At 44.5% G+C, this 18804-nt stretch overlaps 1 protein-coding gene across 1 annotated transcript in view; it reads right to left on the bottom strand.

The window, feature by feature from the left end:
* Nucleotides 1-18804, bottom strand: part of CRB1 (crumbs cell polarity complex component 1) — a 138925-nt gene that overhangs the window by 50020 nt on the left and 70101 nt on the right. The gene's annotated exons all lie outside the window — the stretch shown is intronic.

An 18804-nucleotide genomic window follows, 5' to 3' on the forward strand; every position in this document is an offset into this window, starting at 1 on the left:
TCCAACCCTGCTCAAAATATGTTCTAATTATATTTTATCAGAAGCAACGTGATATTCAAATTGTAAGCTTGACATCTAGGTCTGAGGAAAGACATTAGCTTAGAGGCTGAAAACAACCAATGCAACAACCAAAATTACCTGTGACCATTGTGATTAAAAGAGCCCAAGCTTGTATTGTAGCTGCAACCATTTTCCCCCACGGCAGACGTGGTCCTTATAGCTGCATTGCATATTCCACGAAATAAGTATGGGGTCTGAAGAGGAAGACCTGAGCAGGTGAATCTGCAAATGTGGTGCGCTTGTCAGTTTAGCTTGGTAGTGTTTTTTCTCAACAAGCCAGATCAGCAGGGCTTAACCCTAAGGCTCATTACGTGCTGACGCAATTGTTGCACACTATATATACTTTCTTAAGGAAATCAGCCCTGAGTGCTCACTGGAAGGACAGATCGTGAAGCTGAGGCTCCAATACTTTGGCCACCTCATGAGAAGAGAAGACTCCCTGGAAAAGACCCTGATGTTGGGAAAGATGGAGGGCACAAGGAGAAGGGGACGACAGAGACCGAGATGGTTGGACAGTGTTCTCGAAGCTACCAGCATGAGTTTGACCAAACTGCGGGAGGCAGTGGAAGACAGGAGTGCCTGGCGTGCTCTGGTCCATGGGGTCACGAAGAGTCAGACACGACTAAACAACAACAAATATATACTTAGGCTGCAATCCCAGACACACTAAACTGGAATTACATTCTGACAGAACTCAATAACTTCTAGGTTAATGTGTTTTTGATGGTGGTATTTGTGTGGTACTTTCCCCTGCCCACCAAACTTCCCACAACATCCAATACAATTCGGCTACAACAAAGGTTGACCTATTTAACTGCATACCCTCCAATATTTCCCTGATGAAAACAGGGACCTCCTATTTAATAATAATAATAATAATAATAATAATAATAATAATAATAATAATAATTTTATTATGGGTTGCCCTAGAGTGGGTTGCCCTAGCCATTCTGGGCAGCTTCTAACATATTTAAAAACATAAGAAAGCATTAAACTTTAAACAACATCCCTATACAGGGCTCTTCTAAAGGTGTCTTCTAAAGGTTATACAGTGGTAGCTCTGAAGACGAACGGAATCCGTTATGGAAGTCTGTTCGACTTCCAAAATGTTCGGAAACCAAGGCGCAGCTTCCGATTGGCTGCAGCTCCACTGTATATAAATTGTACAACTAAACAAACTGTTCTGTTTCAAAGGCGGCAACTACAGTTTGGAGACAGGGATTGGTGAGTATGGCTTGAGCGTTTTGATTCTCAACCCCCCCCCCCCCCGTTTTAACACTGACTGCCTCATGCTTAAAAGAAATAAATAAATGAGCTGCAGTAATTCTTTACCGCTCAGTATTTTCAAAAGGCTTCTTCATCCTGAGGCGGCACTCCATATCTTATTGAATAATCATGAAAATTCAAATTTTGCCACATCTGTGCTGCTAATTGTCAAGTGATAATTGCTCTTTGCTGAAAGGAGGAAATGCACCTTCATGAGAGAGGCTGAGAGGAAGCGGGTGAGCAAGGAAGTGGAGGCAGCCAGGCTAAAGTAATGGTAATTAACCCTCATGCTTCAGGGCATAAATCCATTGTCTGCTGAAAGGGTTGAAAAGGAATGTTCAGTCCACCCGAATGATCACCCCTTCCCCTTTTACTTCAGCTGGCGAATGGAAGGATCATCCAAGCCTTTTCCTTTCTTCTGTTCATTCCGAGGGCTGCTAGATTCTAAATTGAATAATCTAATCTGGTCCAGCAAACCTCATGATTGTATTAGTGCGGCTAAGGCCCCTCTTTGCCCTGCCTGCCAGAGGCAGCTACATTATTTTATTGTGCTTGCTGTAGCTGTTCCCTGCTTGTAGGCAACAGATCAACTTGCCTCACCACCACCACAAAGAAAACCGACAATTCAGAATTCCACAGCTCAACCCGCACGGTTTTCTTCTGCTGCTAGTGCAATAGTCTCATTTTACTCCCCGGTCCCCATGTATGATAATCTTTCTCCCTCTCTGTTTTCCCCTTCTTGTTCTCTGTCTTTCCCTCTCACACACTTTTTTGTCCTCCTCATAGTAATACTGCCTTACACAACTGATGTGGTGCTGGTCTCCCCGGTGGAAGAAGAAGAAGAGGAGGAGTTTGGATTTGATATCCCGCTTTATCACTACTCTAAGGAGTCTCAAAGCGGCTAACATTCTCCTTTCCCTTCCTCCCCCACAACAAACACTCTGTGAGGTGAGTGGGGCTGAGAGACTTCAGAGAAGTATGACTAGCCCAAGGTCACCCAGCAGCTGCATGTGGAGGAGCAGGGAATCGAACCCGGTTCACCAGATTACGAGTCTATCGCTCTTAACCACTACACCACACTGGCTCTCAACAAGTGGTGGAGCATATGCCCACGCTGCCCAGGGCGGGCGCGCTCCCAAGGGGGGCGTGGCATGGAGGGTGCCCTACCAGGCACAGGATAGCTGCCTAGGGGCCCGGAGTAGGGTGTGTGCCCTGCAGCTGGGGGCAGAGCGAACCATCCATGGCAGACATTTGGCACGCTGCCTGCCCATGACTCCCAAGCCTCCCCAAGCTGTCAAAATGAAGGGGGAAGGGGGGAATGCCGCCGGCAAAGCAGTGCAACTCCCTCCCTTATCCCAACGGCTTGGGGTAGGCTTGGGAGTTGCGGGCAGGCGGCGTGCCGAATGTCACCCCTCTCAGTGAGGGCACCTGGGGTGAACCGCCCCCACCCCCTTCCTACGCCCCTGGTTTGAACCTGCCCTATTTAGAAAGTTTCTATTCCATCCTGCTTTGTCACTAAGCTCAGGGTGGGTTATGTCATATATAGGAAATAGAAACAATGGAATGGAATTAGAGCACATAACAATACAGTTAAAACACCATTTTAAAAAATCATTAAAAAGTCCAGACGATACAGTGGTAGCTCGGGTTACATACGCTTCAGGTTACAGACTCCGCTAACCCAGAAATAGTACCTCGGGTTAAGAACTTTGCTTAAGGATGAGAATAGAAATTGTGTGCCAGCGGCGCAGCGGCAGCAGGAGGCTCCATTAGCTAAAGTGGTGCTTCAGGTTAAGAACAGTTTCAGGTTAAGAACGGGCCTCCGGAACGAATTAAGTACTTAACCCGAGGTACCACTGTACTGCAAAAATAAAAATAAATCTCATAGGTTCATTGCATATAAATGCTTGAGAGAACAGGTACATTTTAAATTGACACCAGAAATAAAATATTGTTGACACCAACTGTACCTCCTAAAGAAAGATATTCCCCAACTGAGCCCGATTCCGTGTTCCTGCTAACTACCATTCTTGGCAGCAGAACATTGAGAAGAACATTGTAGCACATGGGCTGTCTGGATCCCAAGTTGTTTGGCACTGGTTGCTAGAGCAGAGACAATCCCTTCTACCCCAATTGCACTGTGCTGCTCCAACAACCACAGGTGCTGGTGCGCTGTAGGCAGGTTCATCTGCTTAACCCCTTTCAGAAGAGCAGGTGGCTTGACAGGACAAAGTTCCCCTTGCACACCAGAATACTGCTCACAGCCCCCGCCTATCATCTGATGAAACGCCTGTGGGGCGTTCAAAATATTCATCCCCTCCTTCCCACTATTCCTGCACCAATCAATGAACCAGTGCTATTTTTCTAGGAAAAGAGGCGCCATAACTCACCACGAACACCTCTCTTGTTCTCTTACGATGGCGCCCACCTGAGAGGTGCCGGAATTGAGTTCCAGCAGTTCCAGCAAGTTCCAGGGATGCGGGTGGTGCAGTGGGTTAAACCACAGAGCCTAGGACTTGTTAATCAGAAGGTGGGTAGTTAGAATCCCTGTGACGGGGTGAGCTCCATTTGCTTGGTCCCTGCTCCTGCCAACCTAGCAGTTTGAAAGCACGTCAAAGTGCAAGTAGATAAATAGGTACCACTCTGGTGGGAAGGTAAACGGCGTTTCCGTGCGCTCCTCTGGTTCGCCAGAAGCGGCTTAGTCATGCTGGCCACATGACCCGGAAGCTGTACTCCGGCTCCCTCGGCCAATAAAGCGAGATGAGCGCCGCAACCCCAGAGTCGGCCACGAGTGGACCTAATGGGCAGGGGTCCCTTTACCTTTAAGTTCCAGCTGAAAAAATATAAGCCCTGCTAGTAATATCTCTAGAACATTAACCGGCACCCTGAGTTCCTTCAACCAGAGCCACATTTCTGATGTGAATGGGCAACTGGCCACTGCAAAAGAAGGACCATCTGGGAGTGGGGAGACAAAGGAGATGGAGACTCCATCCTTAGAAAGATGGAGAACATCTGGGATCCCAGACTTGCATGGCCAGGCAGGTGCCACGAGAACAATGGGCGCTCTCACCAGTCAGATCCTGTGCAAGACCTTGGGTGGGAATGCATACAGCGGGCCTGGGGGCCAGATCTCCATTGGGCTGTCTACCCCAAAGGCTGACTAAGCTAGCAGGAAGGGTGGGAGAACAGAAGGAAAGGAGAGGGACACAGAAAGCGCAGAAAGGAGAACACAGGTAAGGAGGAAAGAATGCACAATTGAAAGTGGAGACTCGACTATCCGCAGGGGAAGGGCCTGTCGTGGGGAGTGGGATCACTGATTTGGACCCTGCCATTGGGGGGAGGGGTACTAGTCTCCTGTCCTCAAGGATCCCTGGGGGCTAAACCTTGTTCTGCAAGCCTTTGTGGTGGTTCAAGCCTCACTATGGCTTGTACAATCTGCTGCTAAAATGGAACACACAGGATGAAACGGTCAAATCAGCTATGATTAAGTGGGCACAAGACATTGGTCATGATATTATGTTTGCTGACTGGGAGCAGTTATGGACCACAGGTATTAAATTCACGGCATGTAGTGCCTTAAAAGAGAATATAATGAAAATGATCTATAGATGGTACATGACCCCAGTCAAGCTTGCAAAGATATATCATTTGCCCAATAACAACTGTTGGAAGTGTAATGAATGCGAAGGAACTTTTTATCATCTTTGGTGGACCTGCCCGAAGATTAAGGCCTACTGGGAAATGATCTATAATGAAATTAAGAAAATCCTTAAGTGGACATTTGCAAAGAAACCGGAGGCTTTTCTCTTGGGCATGGTAGGCCAAATGATTCCAAAGAAAGATAGAACATTTTTTATGTATGCAACAACAGCAGCAAGAATTCTCTTGGCAAAGTATTGGAAGACTAAAGAACTACCTACTCTGGAAGAATGGCAGACCAAGGTGACTGAATTTATGGTACTGGCAGAGATGACCGGCAGAATTCGTGACCAGAGGAGAGAGACAGTGGAAGAGGACTGGGAAAAATTTAAAACTTATCTTAAAAATTGTTGTAAAATTTCGGAATGTTAAGATGTCAAGGGATTTGATATAAAGAATTACAGCTGTAAAAATTTAAGATTAAGAAAATTTTAAAGAGAATTAAATATAAAAATGGATGAAGGATTGCTAAAAAAATTTAAAACAAGGATGCAGTGAAGGGGAGGTATGGGGAAGTCGTGTTATGTTTGTTTGTTTTTTGTTTGTGTTGTAAAATTAATAAAAATTATTAAAAAAAAAAAAAAAGCCTCACTATGGCTTAGGAGCCCCACCACCTGTGCCCTGTGCGGCAGAATCACTCTCTTGCCATCTGCATGTTCGGACATCTATCTGATTCTCTATTCCTGAGGATATAGTCTATATTACAAGCTGTACAAAGGTATGATGGTAAGTGCTATTACCTTTCATCCGTTTTGAAAAGACTGGCCAAGGTCAAAATGTGTTGCTTTCCAAATGGTTGAGAGCACTGGATTAAATAAAATAAAATAAAAATATTGCAGTGGACTTGGCAAGCAAATTTGCTTTCCCTTCTTGACAACACTTAAGGGGCTTAAAAGCATGTTTGCTTCTTAGATGAATTCCATTACATAGAGGGCTTGGGCAACGTCCAATCTGCTCTGAAAGGGGATTGTGCATCTTGTCGCTTGTTGGCTGCTTCTTGTTCATCCTAATTGAGATGGGCATGTACAGCCATTGTGCTGTCTAGTGTGAAACTGCTCCTGCCTTTAACTCTTGCCCAGGGAGATAGCAGCTGCGGGAAACAGTTCAGTGGCTTGCGAGAATTCCCTGTATCGCTAAAATGCAAACGCGTCTGTATAATATGTAAAAGTGACTGAGTTTGCATAGCCTCATTGTCAGACCATGTTAAAACAGAGTCTTGGAGCCAGCAAGGTAGAAAGTGATAGTTTTAATAGGATGGGGCTATTTGGAAGAGGAACACAGTCCTAAGAGGAGCACAGAAGAAAGGAAGCCTGTGCAGTGTGTATCTGTAACACACCAATATCCAATCTAGAATAGTGCTTATGTCTAGTAGCTGTGTGCATAACATTTGCCTTTGCCTTTGTGTTTGTTTGTTTGTTTTCAAATTGGGTTGGGGTAGAGAAGGCTGGGGGACTGTCACCGTGCCCCATTTCTGAGAGACCTCCTGAAAATATCATCCATCAATACTGGAACCAGATGAATGGTGAGAACTGAAATTGGTGAGGCAGCGAAGGGGTTCACCAGAAGCAGGGTCAATTTGTTATTATTTAAACAAGAGGATGGCACTGTGGGTTAAACCACAGAGCCTAGGACTTGCTGATCAGAAGGTTGGCGGTTCGAATCCCCGCAACGGGTGAGCTCCCATTGCTCAGTTCCTGCTCCTGCCAACCTGGTAGTTCGAAAACATACCAGTGCAAGTAGATAAATGGGTACCGCTCCAGCGGGAAGGTAAACGGTGTTTCTGTGCACTGCTCTGGTTTGCCAGAAGCGGCTTAGTCATGCTGGCCACATGACCCAGAAGCTGTACGCTGGCTCCCTCGGCCAATAAAGTGAGATGAGTGCCGCAACCCCAGAGTTGGCCACGACTGGACCTCATGGTCAGGGGTCCCTTTACCTTTAAACAAGAGGGACGCAGGTGGCGCTGTGGTCTAAGCCACTGAGCCTCTTGGGCTTGCCAACTGGAAGGTTGGCTGTTTGAATCCCCATGACGGACTGAGCTTCCGTTGCTCTGTTCCAATTCCTGCCAACCTAGCAAGCTCGAAAGCATGCCAGCGCAAGTAGATAAATAGGTACCACTGTGGTGGGAAGGTAAACGACATTTCTGTGTGCTCTGGTTTCTGTCACAGTGTTCCGTTGTGCCAGAAGTGGTTTAGTCATGCTGTCCACATGACCCAGAAAGCTGTCTGCAGACAAATGCCGGCTCCCTCAGAATGAAAGTGAGATGAGCGGCACAACTCCATAATCACAAAAATACGTAAAAACAAAACAAAAAAATGTTCTTCTCTCCCCAACCTTCTCCCTTCCAAAGTTACTGTGGAGAGTTAATGCAGTCGTACAGTTATTAGCATCTAACTGAATTCAATCTAGTGAGAGAGAACCATAGAACTGCAGAGTTGGAAGGGGCTGTGGGGGTCCTCTAGTTCAACCCTCTTCAATGCAGAAATCTTTTGCCCAGTGTGGTGCTGAAACCCACAACTCTCATGCTGTACCAACTGAGCTATTCATAGGTTAGGCCACAGTAGGCTAGGCTGCTTCCCTGTCCTTTCCTTGCACACCCTCAAAATCTGAGGGTTCCCAGATGCCTTCATGACACGGCACAAGCCCCAAGTCACTTCTGAGGTCTGGTTGGCTAGTGCTACTGATCAGGTGAAAGGACATAAAAGGAGGAATGGAAGAGCAAAGGAGTTCTGCAGCTCTACTTAAAACTTTTGTCACATGTATGTGAGAATTGCTGCTTTTCTTTTTTTTAATGCCACGTCCCTCAGCCCCTTCACTGGGAATTGGAAATGCTCTCATAGTGATATTTTGTGACCGGCTGTGATGCACAGGTAGCCGACTGGCTGCAACAAGGGATGGACAGAAAAAACTCCAGGAAACCTCTCAGAACAGACATAATTGAGGAATAATAAAATGATAGCCATTAGGTGGCAGCAAGAAGTCCTCTTCTGCAGAGTTCTCTTTGGCGATCACTCCTAGCCGAGTAAGATTGTTTCCATAAACACGGTTTTAACAATAAGTCCATAAGTGACTGTGGAGGCCAATTCTGGATCCACACGTCCTTCCACAGTGGGGACATTGGTTGCCGGGCAGGAGTTGATCATGGTGAGGATTTGCCAAGTGTGCCTTCCTCTTAGCATGTTTTTTTTAAGCATTATTATAACTTACGCAGAGTTATAATAATGGTGTTAACATATAGGGTTGCCATATGCCTGGAATTTCCTGAACACAGTCAGAAGCAGTGTCCGGTTGCAAATCACTGAAATGTCTAGGAAAATCTGGATGTATGGGAATCCATGTCGGAAGTCTAGATTTTGCCGAACTTCCTTTAAAATAGCTCCAAAACATTTTTTGCTCAACAAAAAAAGCTCAACAACTTTCGTGTCCGGAAAGGTTAGCTAGGGATGTGTGAGAGTTATCTTAAAAACTTAAAATGGGTAATGCGTCTTCATAATCAAGCTCAGCATCTGTTTCCGACAGTGCGGTAGGAGTCGGTATAAATATGCATTATCATTCACGTTCTTACTTACCTGTAAACACCCTGCAATTAGGAGCTGAGATGCTATGGGGGATCATTTAGGTAAAAAGATAATTTATGTGACACACCACCTAAAATGCACCTTCTCCAGTATTTGTTAGCACACTTTATTTTGGCGGTTTGCATCACAACAAGCTTTTGCATTGTTGTTGTGAGCTTATTCATGAGGCTCACCTACAATAATTAGCCACACTAATGCAAGGAACCCCTGTAGTTCCTAGTGTAGGGAGAACTCCCAAGCCTTTGCTGCAGAGTCTGCTGGAGGAAATGCATACAGGTATTATGAGTTGCATAATACCATATCATCAAGACTTCAAAGTCCAACGTGGTGTGGTTACACAAATGGGTTAATACAGTACTGTGGAGACGGGGGTTCAAAACTCCCTCTCAGGCTACAATTCTTTATCTACCTACCAGGAGTAAGTCCCACTGAATTCAACTGGGATTCCGTCACCAGGAAGAAACCACAGACTCGTTCATTCTGCCCCTTCTGCTATAATTAAAAATAATTCTCAAGAACTTGGACTGGTTCCCATCCATGGTGGAGACCCACATTGTTTAATAACCCAGAATATAGTGCCCTGGCCCACAGATCTATGAAATTTATTCATAGATCTATGGCCTGAGGCATTACAACTTAAAAAGGCGGGTGACCACCATGGATGGAAGCAGAGCTAACAACCATCCACCACTGAAATGTATATTTTTTTGGGAGGAGGCAATGGGCAGCACAGTGAATGGTGGTGCAGCTGAGTCAGGAGGGTGAGGGGTCCTGGGATCCTCAGCCAGTGCACAAAATGGCCGACTGCATACAGCAAGCCTGGCCCTACCACCGAGTTAGTAAAACAGAAACAAACGCTCATCTCCAGATATGCCCTCAATATTGCGGCAGGTGAAGTAGCCCTTAGATTCATTACCATCTGCTAAACCCAGAAATGGAATGTTATTTTATTTATTTTGTAGCGGGGGTGGAAAGAGGGAGGGAGGGATTAATCGTTAAATTTAGAAAACAGATACTGTCTGTACTTGACGTCTTTAAAACTGCATTCATTTGTGGAAACTGAAGGACTTCGCATTAAATAACTACAAAACGGCTGTGAAGGAAAGACGGGTGGAGATGGTGAGAATGGAAATATGTTTACATCTCAGTGCTTTCGAGACGAAGCTGAACACCATTTTGCAGCTGAGAGCATTATGCACAGCGTTCAAGCTGCCCTTGGCAGTGCTGGTATAATTAAGGGTGTGTGTGTGTTTGTGTGTATATGTGTGTATACACACACACACACACACACACACTCTTAATTATACCAGCACTGGTGTGTGTGTGTGTGTGTGTGTGTGTGTGTGTGTGTGTATATATATATATATATATATATATATATATATATATATATATATGAGAAACAGACTGGAGGGTGTTTAACCTCTTCTCAGCCTTTCCCTCATTTTCCACCAATCTGCGGAAAGACCTGCAATGACCCATGCACACTAATCTGGTTTCTCTGTGGAGGATGACATTGTTTTCTCTTTCGCAGACTGGACAGTTTGGGACTTGTCAGTGTTCGCTGCTCTTCCCCCGCATCCGATCTCTGTATGGTGTTTCCACCGCGTTCCCCACCTGTTCTGACCCCTTAACTTGAGAGGTCGCATTCTGGAAGCCTCTTGTATGGCAGCGCTGAATTCTACCTCGGGCCAGCCTGCTCAGTCAAGCCACTTAATTTATACGCCAGGCCGCGGCCCGGCATGCAGTTCCTGGATTCCAGGTGCAATTATGTTTAAAGGAAAACAAGAGCCATTTTGCGCACCCCAGAAACTCGGGAGAGTTCAAAGGGGCGAAGACGTGTTTCACACCATCCATAAAGAGTCTGAAATAAATTTGAGAGCCAAGTTTGTAATTGTTACGGACATTTCTGAGCCTCCTAACTGCGACGGCTACGACAGGGTTGTTTTTCTAAGGTGACATCATCCCTGCCACAGGCATTATGGAATCCTTATGTAAGTGGCTACAGACTGGCTTCTAATCTGCATTACTGCAGCTTTAGCAAACATAAAGGAGAACATATAGAATAGCTAAACTCGAGATCTGTTTTCCTGGGATTGTGCAACACACTGTGGGTACAGCTAATTAGGAAATGACTCCCCCCTCTCCCCTGCTCTACAGCCGTCTTTTTTACTCCTATAATTTTCCTGTTAAAGATACAGCGGCAAAATGTGCTAGGTTTGTTTTTTATGGGACTTGGGGAAATGTATGTTACATTGCACAGCAAACCAGTTTTGCACATGCAAAAGTATGTTTCTTGAAAAAAGAAAAAGTTGCCATCGTTCTGAGACGGGCAGCTGGCTTGAAATTGTTATAGACCTGGCCCTTTTGATAACGGATTCTTCTAATAATTTCCAGGGTTCCAAAACTACTATTTCGCCCTTTCAGCTTCCACACGTTGGAAGATGATAAAAAACAGACGTGCTGGGCAGGGGGTGTGTGTGAGCTAGTGTGATCATACCCACTGTCCTCTCTCACATGGCAACTTTCTTGTATGGATAGACTATGATGAGGGCTTGGAGCAAGGGTTCCCAAAGTGGTTCTCCGGGGGGGGGGGGCCCTAAGAGGCAGGTGAGGCAGCAGGGGGGCAATGGAGGTATAAATGACTTTCAGACTCTGAAAATCTGGTTTCACTGCATGAAGGGTACCAATTTTGTTGAATTAATTAAGCTAAATGGTTTTACTTGGACTTTGATTGTATCTGCAATTAATGGTTACCATTTTGAATTTTATTGATTATCAGGGTCTTTAGTGGATTGTGCAAATTGCTATTCTGAATCATGCTTCAGGGGCACCAGGGATGTGTTTATTGAACCAAGGAGGCAGTGGCCCAAAAGAGTTTGGGGACCACTGGCTTAGAGGACTATTCAATATGTTGTTGGATCAGATGTTTTCAGTGGGCAGGGCTAGATTTGCAGGATTTGTATGCTGCATAATTGTAGAAGCCCCCAAGCCAGGCATAGGGAAACTCTGGCCCTCCAGATATTTTGGGACTACAATTCCCATCATGCCTAGCTAACAGGACCAGTGGTCAGGGATGATGGGAATTGTAGCCCCAAACATCTGAAGGGCCAGAGTTTCCCTATGCCTGCTCTGAGCAATGTACACAAAAGATAAAACATACATTAAAGGTACCAATAAAAGTAAGTGAAAGTTAAAAACAAGTTGAATTTTAAAAAATTAAAGTAGAAATAAAACCAGCAGTTGAAATGTGTGTGTGCGTGCGTGCACACATGCCATATCTACATAATAAGCAACTATCTTACTTTTAAAATACATCTGAAGGCAGCCCTATTTAGAGAAGTTTTAAATGTTTAATGCTGTATTGTTTTTAATATTCGGTTGGGAGCTGCCCAGAGTGGCTGGGGAAACCCAGTCAGATGGGTGGAATAAATAATAATTACTATTATTATTATTATTATTATTATTATTATTATTATTATTATTACATATCTGGGTAGGTTTGCCTGTACAACGTATTTTTTTAAGCAGCAAAGGTACCTGCCTAATGTCAGAGGGCAGATGTTCCAGAATATAGAAGTTGCCACACTGAAAGATCAATTCTTTGCTTACTTATTTAACTTACAAACATTGTCCTGCGCTTGCGGAAGTGCTAGTTCTGCAGATCAAAACGGGCATCTCTGGGGTAAGGCAAACTAGTCCTAAGCTTTTGAAGGCTTGCTCATGTGGGGAAAATGTGGGCATTGGCTCATTTGTAAAGAAAAAGAAAAAAAAGGGCACCCATTTAACATTATACGCATAAGAGCGCAGAAGCAGAAGTGAAAACAAATGCATCCTTCATTTACCAGAACAAAAAACTGAGAGATGGGCTTTTTGAATTAGTCGATTTAGTAACAGATAATGCAGAACACTTGCTGCGCTTTATGCCTGACTCAACGAAAGCTGTTGAGGAACTGAGGCCTTTTTGAAGGAGACCATTAACATAACCACTGGAGCAGCTGTTCTGAAGCTCAGCAGATTAAAAGAAGAATAAACTGGCTTAAAAATGCATTCATGGCGATCCAGCCAGGGATCTGTTTGTATGTACCCAATGTGCGTATCTGTGTCTAGATGCAGCTACACAGCGCCCAAAATCCTCACCAATGAACTTCATAGTTGTAGATGAGGAAGCCCATTTGTCTGCATTTAATTGGATGGGCACATCTAATATGAAGATAGTATCACCTATTAACCCAGTGATGTTAAAAAAGAGGGGAGGGAGAAAGCCACTGGATCTGGGCCACTGTCTATAATCCTCAGAACATTTCTTTCTAAATTATATTAAATCCCTGCTGGAGTGACTACAAGCACTCTACAATGCAGTGTTGAAATCTGATTAATTTTTCACACCCAAAACTCTTATATTTAATTCAATTATTGGAAAAGAAAATGTTCTTGGATTCTTGGAAATTCTATTTTTGTGTGTGAAACTCTCTTCTGGAAGCGACTTCAAACCTTAGACCTCTCTCGCATTTCTGTGTCTGTGCATAATTACGTGCATGGAAGCTCGGATCAAGATGCAGCCCCAAACACATTTCTCAGGCTGCAAATCCTACTCAGTGGCACTTAAGAGATTTGCACTCTCGGAGATTTTTACAAGTTTTTAAAAGGCATCCCCTTGTCCTCCCCCAAAGCAAAATATGGACCGTGTTTTATCAAGGACTGCTAGCTGAAGATAGGTTGTCCTTCTAGGGGTGACTGGCATGTAGACACCCCCCCCCCTCACCTATAATTTCAGGAAAATCAGCGGCTTATGTTCCCAAAGGTTTCTGTGAATCAGTGTCAAACACAGAGAGATGTGCCAGGTTCCAAAGATCTACTGCTTGAAGGCTTTGTCAATCACGTCCAGTTGTATTATGCAGCAGAGCTCTGCAACAAGACAGGATGGATTATAGGGGGGGGGGGGGACAAGTCCTCAGTGCTATGCCGGTGCACAAAAGTGCCTCACCTCAGGAGAGTAAAATGCCAGTGTGTGATTGGAACCGAGTACTTATAAACTTCTGTAGTACAGTGGTACCTCGGGTTAAGAACTTAATTCATTCTGGAGGTCCGTTCTTAACCTGAAACTGTTCTTAACCTGAAGCACCACTTTAGCTAATGGGGCCTTCCGCTGCCGCCGCACTGCCGGAGCACAATTTCTGTTCTCATCCTGAAGCAAAGTTCTTAACACGAGGTACTATTTTTGGGTTAGCGGAGTCTGTAACGTGAAGCGTATGTAACCCGAGGTACTACTGTACTTTAAATAGCATTTGGATATTTCAGCATAAGGGACGCGGGTGGCGCTGTGGGTTAAACCACAGAGCCTAGGACTTGCCGATCAGGTGGTCAGTGGTTCGAATCCCCACGACGGGGTGAGCTCCTGTTGCTCAGTCCCTGCTCCTGCCAACCTAGCAGTTTGAAAGCACGTCAAAAGTGCAAGTAGATAAATAGGTACCGCTCCGGCGGGAAGGTAAACGGTGTTTCCGTGCGCTGCTCTGCTTCGCCAGAAGCGGCTTAGTCATGCTGGCCACATGACCTGGAAGCTGTACGCCGGCTCCCTCGGCCTATACAGTGAGATTAGCACTGCAGCCCCAGTTGGTCACGACTGGACCTAATGGTCAGGGGTCCCTTTACCTTTGCCTTTATTTCTGCATGGCACAGCAGAGTTTCCATTTGGAAAGCACACATTACAGGAGCTTGTCCCAACTCAGCGTTTGGAGAAGCCACCTTCCTTAGCTGAAATAAGGGAAATCTTTAATCCTACAGTCTAAGTTCTATTTGTTTTGGGGGGGGGGCTCCCACCTTTCTGGTGCCTATATATCTTATTACTTAAGAGTATCTACCATATTGGCCCGAATATAAGCCACACTTTCCCCCAAAATTCCGACCGTGAAAAGTTAAAGTGCGGCTTAATTTCGTGACCTTACAAAAATTGGCTTTTACGATATCGCTGCTTAAGCAGACATACAGTAAAACAGCATGGTTGTGAGTGCCTGTGGAATTTTAAGGGAGCGGCTTATATTCGGGTATTGTCTCCCCCCTCTCCCCCCTTGAATTTTGAAGGTGCGGCCTATATTTGGGCCAATACGGTACTACTTAAAACTAACCATAAAATACAGAGATAAGAACCACATGGTCTTCATCTTTTTTCTGAGGCTGGTGCAACACTCGCTGGAATTTCTGACCCTGTCAGTTCTCCCTCCAACGCCTTTGGTGGCACAGAAATATTAGAACAGATGTTTTGCTTCCAAACAGCATGGGTACATCTTGTAAAGTATCTCATAGGTCTTACAATGTCTTAAAATCCACTTACATTACGCTTTTGATTATATTTTCAAAAATCCTTCAAATTTAATTGGCTGAGTCAGTAAAAAGGCAAATCAGCTGAAAATGTCTTTACCCAGTTGTAGCTATGAATGGGGGAATCTGTCAATTCTTATTTCTCTCAGTTTCTAATTTTTACAGTCTGTTGTCATTTTGTTTTAATGGCCTTATGAAAATTCATTGGTATTTTAGTGAGGATTTTTCTGAGTATGTACATTTCCCCCAGTATAATGCATTTTTAAATGTTATTTTCACCCAGTGTGTGCATTCTTGCACGCATTACTTGGCTGAAGGACTGCATTGCAAAATTCAGTTTGACTATTTGGTGCAACCTGTATCAAATTGTCTTGACCTAAATCTTTATAGCCAAAGCAGTGTGCAGTTTGTACTCACTCTTCCCCATTCCCCAGAAAGTTATGTGCTGACAAAAGCTGCGCCACGTATTCTTTTAGCTGGCATAATTCTGCCATTTTTGCTACTTTTGTGTGACTTGTTAGCCATTGGAATGGACAAAGAGCTGAAAAGATCCACTCAAAGCAGTGAAAACCTTCTTTAGCCAACCCCCTGATTTGTGAAACTTTACTAGGCGCTGTCCACGTTCAAGTAGATCTTCACATCCATATGGACTAGAAACTTGATCTGTTTTTTAAAAAACCCGAAAGCATAACCCCAAATTCTCTGGAAGCCAAATTCTCAAGCCAATAACATGTCCTGCAAACCCCCCCCCCCCCGTGTTCCTGTGAAATCACAGAAAGACACAGTCCTGGCATGTAAGAAGAGCTGAAGGGGAACCAGAATTTAGCAGCATGAGCTGCTTATATGCAAAACTCCAGTCCCCTTCCTCTTGCAAGCATTCCCCTCTCGTGACTGAGGTTAAGTGATGCTTCTATGTAATTCAAAGAGAACACTTTGTCAGGATTTCTCCTAAACTTAACAAGCCCCATGAAAGTCAACAGCAGAAGGGGTGTGGGATAGGCCATTGTGTGTGCAGTTGTTGACAGGGCGAACAGCTTTTCACATTAGGGATGCGATGGATTAAAGAAAGGTTTAAAAAAATGACGGCAAAAAGAAAAACACTAAGATCTATTTTGAGCTTGTCCAAATGCTCTTTCAAGATCAGAAGGTTTCTGAAAGAGGGAAAAGTGCTTTAAAGTGCTAATTGTCTCTCTCTTTTTCATATTTTTTTTTTAATTGCAGACAGCACGTACTCACTAGTCCCGAGGCGGTCCTGTGATGCTAGGCTGAGGGCATTATCTTACAGTGCAACTGTAGACATGCCTACTCAAAAGTAAGTCCCACTGAAATGAATAGGATTTACCCGCAGGGATGAGGGTGGCACTGTGGGTTAAACCACAGAGCCTAGGACTTGCCGATCAGAAGGTTGGCAGTTCGAATCCCCGCAACAGGGTAAGCTCCCGTTGCTCAGTCCCTGCTCCTGCCAACCTAGCAGTTTGAAAGCACGTCAAAGGTGCAAGTAGATAAATAGTTATAGTTCCGGTGGAAAGGTAAACGGCGTTTCCATGCGCTGCTCTGGTTTGCCAGAAGCAGCTTAGTCATGCTGGCCACATGACCCGGAAGCTGTACACCGGCTCCCTCGACCAATAAAGCGAGATGAGCGCCGCAACCCCAGAGTCGGCCACGACTGGATCTAATGGGCAGGGGTCCCTTTACCTTTATGCAAATATAGGCCTGCAGAAACAGTTCATTCCATTCTCCTCTAAATGCGAAGCTGAAATAGGGGTGGAGAATCTGTTTTATTGGACTGCAGCCCCAATCAGTTCCATTCAGAATGATCAGGATTCATGGGAGTTGTAGTTCTATTAAAATAATATTTATTACTTTTAAACACTACAAAGAAAAAGAAAGAGAAGAGAAGAAATCTTCCTCTATTTCTGTCATATAATTGTCTTAACATATTTTAACCTTATTTTCCCTTTAATACTCTAGTAATCTATTTATACTTAATTCCTTATAACATTTCTACTAAAGCCGTATAACTTCATTCCAACATTTGTCTAACACTCATTAATTTTTCATTATTTCTATAAATAGTCTTTAAACTTTTTCCAATCTTCTTCCACCGTCTCTTCTCCCTGGTCTCGGATTCTGCCAGTCCTTTCCGCCAATTCCATATGGTCCATCAACCTGGTGATCTTCTGTCCGATGCTCTTAACTCTTTTCCAAGTTCCTTCTGCGAGTCTTCTTCGTACTTATACAAGAACCTTGCTTTGTCTTCTACTGATCTTATTTTTATTTTCCTTCCTTTGAGGCTGAAGAGTAGATCTCGGGAAAACTCCCACCTAAAGATGATTTTATTCCTTCTTGACAGGGCAACCAAATCTCCGTAGTTAAACCTAAGATCCAAAAGGTATTTCAGGACGTCTTTAAAAATTTCCTCTCTTGACTGTTGTTCTTCTAAGTTCTTCTGGTAGAGTCTGAAGGCCCTCTCAATTTTAGTCTCTTCTTTGCCCAAGTCCAGGTCCCAAAAATCAGCAAATTCCTGTGTGAGAAAGTCCATCAAACCTTCCCTCTCCAGTTCAGGCAGGGCTCTGATCCTCAAAGTCTGTTTTCCTTTAGATTCAATCATAATATGCATCAACTTATGATCATCAAGTTTCATGTATGAGGCTGGGACTCTTTCTCTCTCTAATTGTGTTACTTTAGGTTCAACGGCAACATCTTTCTCCCTAGCCTTCTCCGCAGTTTGCCATGTCAAAGTAGATTCCTGTGTCAATTTCTGGATAATTTCTGTATTGGTGTTCACCTTTTGTCCCAAATTATTTATACTTTCTATAGTTAAATCCACCTTCTTGTGAAGCTGTTCCAATGAATCCTTTATCTTACATAATACAGCCACTAAGGCCTCTTCTGTCGACATTCTTAACCGATTCAAGGTCATTCCCAAAGTCTCACAGCTTTATCTTGCAACTGGAAATCCCCCCAGCTCAGCTCTTGTAACAGTTTCAAAGGCTTCCTCTAGAGGGAAACAGTTTCTATTTGTATTAGTCCTTTTAAACACAGTTCAAACAATAAAGTTAGTTTCAATTTTCAGTTACTTTTACTCCTTTTTAAGAGCAGACGGAGAGAATAGAAACAATGTATCTCTCTTATTTAGCTAGCTGTCAGCGAACGTTCTATTCACTGTCAACGAACAATCCAAAAACGTCAGTCTTACTAGCAGCCCGTTTCCAGGTTCGGAGCGGTGGTATTTTGACTTTCTTCGCTCTCTCCTGCAGGCACACACAATCCAAAACTTCCCCCCTCTTCTCCTGCTTCCAAGGGGGGTTTAGTGTTTTCTACCGATGGAAATTTAGTCCTTTACAGTAGGCTTTCCAAGACTTTAGCTTTCGGTGCCAAATTAAAACGTTTAAAAATCCAATTCTCCGCTCTACTCACAGGTAGTTGCTTTAAGATCAAATTGTCCACAGGAAAAAGTCAGGGCTCTCCGGCAACAGCTATGCCGCTTCGCTCCGTGGAAGAAGCAGTCAATTTGAAGCACCGTGCCACTCACCCCACGTCGCTCCGGAACCCCGAAGGCGGCTTTCCCCGCGAGTGGGGGAGGCACAAAAGGTGCCAGCCGAATCCCAGGTTCACAGGCTTCACCCGCCTGTGATTTTTAGTGGGTCTCCGCCTTCACCGTGGCGGCCAGACCCAAATTTCCACGAGGCAAATTCCTCCCGATCATAGGAATTCTGCCATTACCGGAGGCGCCAACCCGGAAGTCCGGGAGTTGTAGTTCAACATCTGGAGGGGTGCAAGTTCTCTACTGCTGCACTAAAGCATGGGTCATAGGAGCCAACTCCTAGGGGCCATGGGGGCTTTAGCCCCCAAAATAAAATATTTGAGGGGGCTGGGTCCCCAC

Source organism: Podarcis erhardii (genome assembly GCF_964252035.2).
Source record: "Podarcis erhardii genome assembly, chromosome: 6".
Classification (NCBI taxonomy): domain Eukaryota; kingdom Metazoa; phylum Chordata; class Lepidosauria; order Squamata; family Lacertidae; genus Podarcis; species Podarcis erhardii.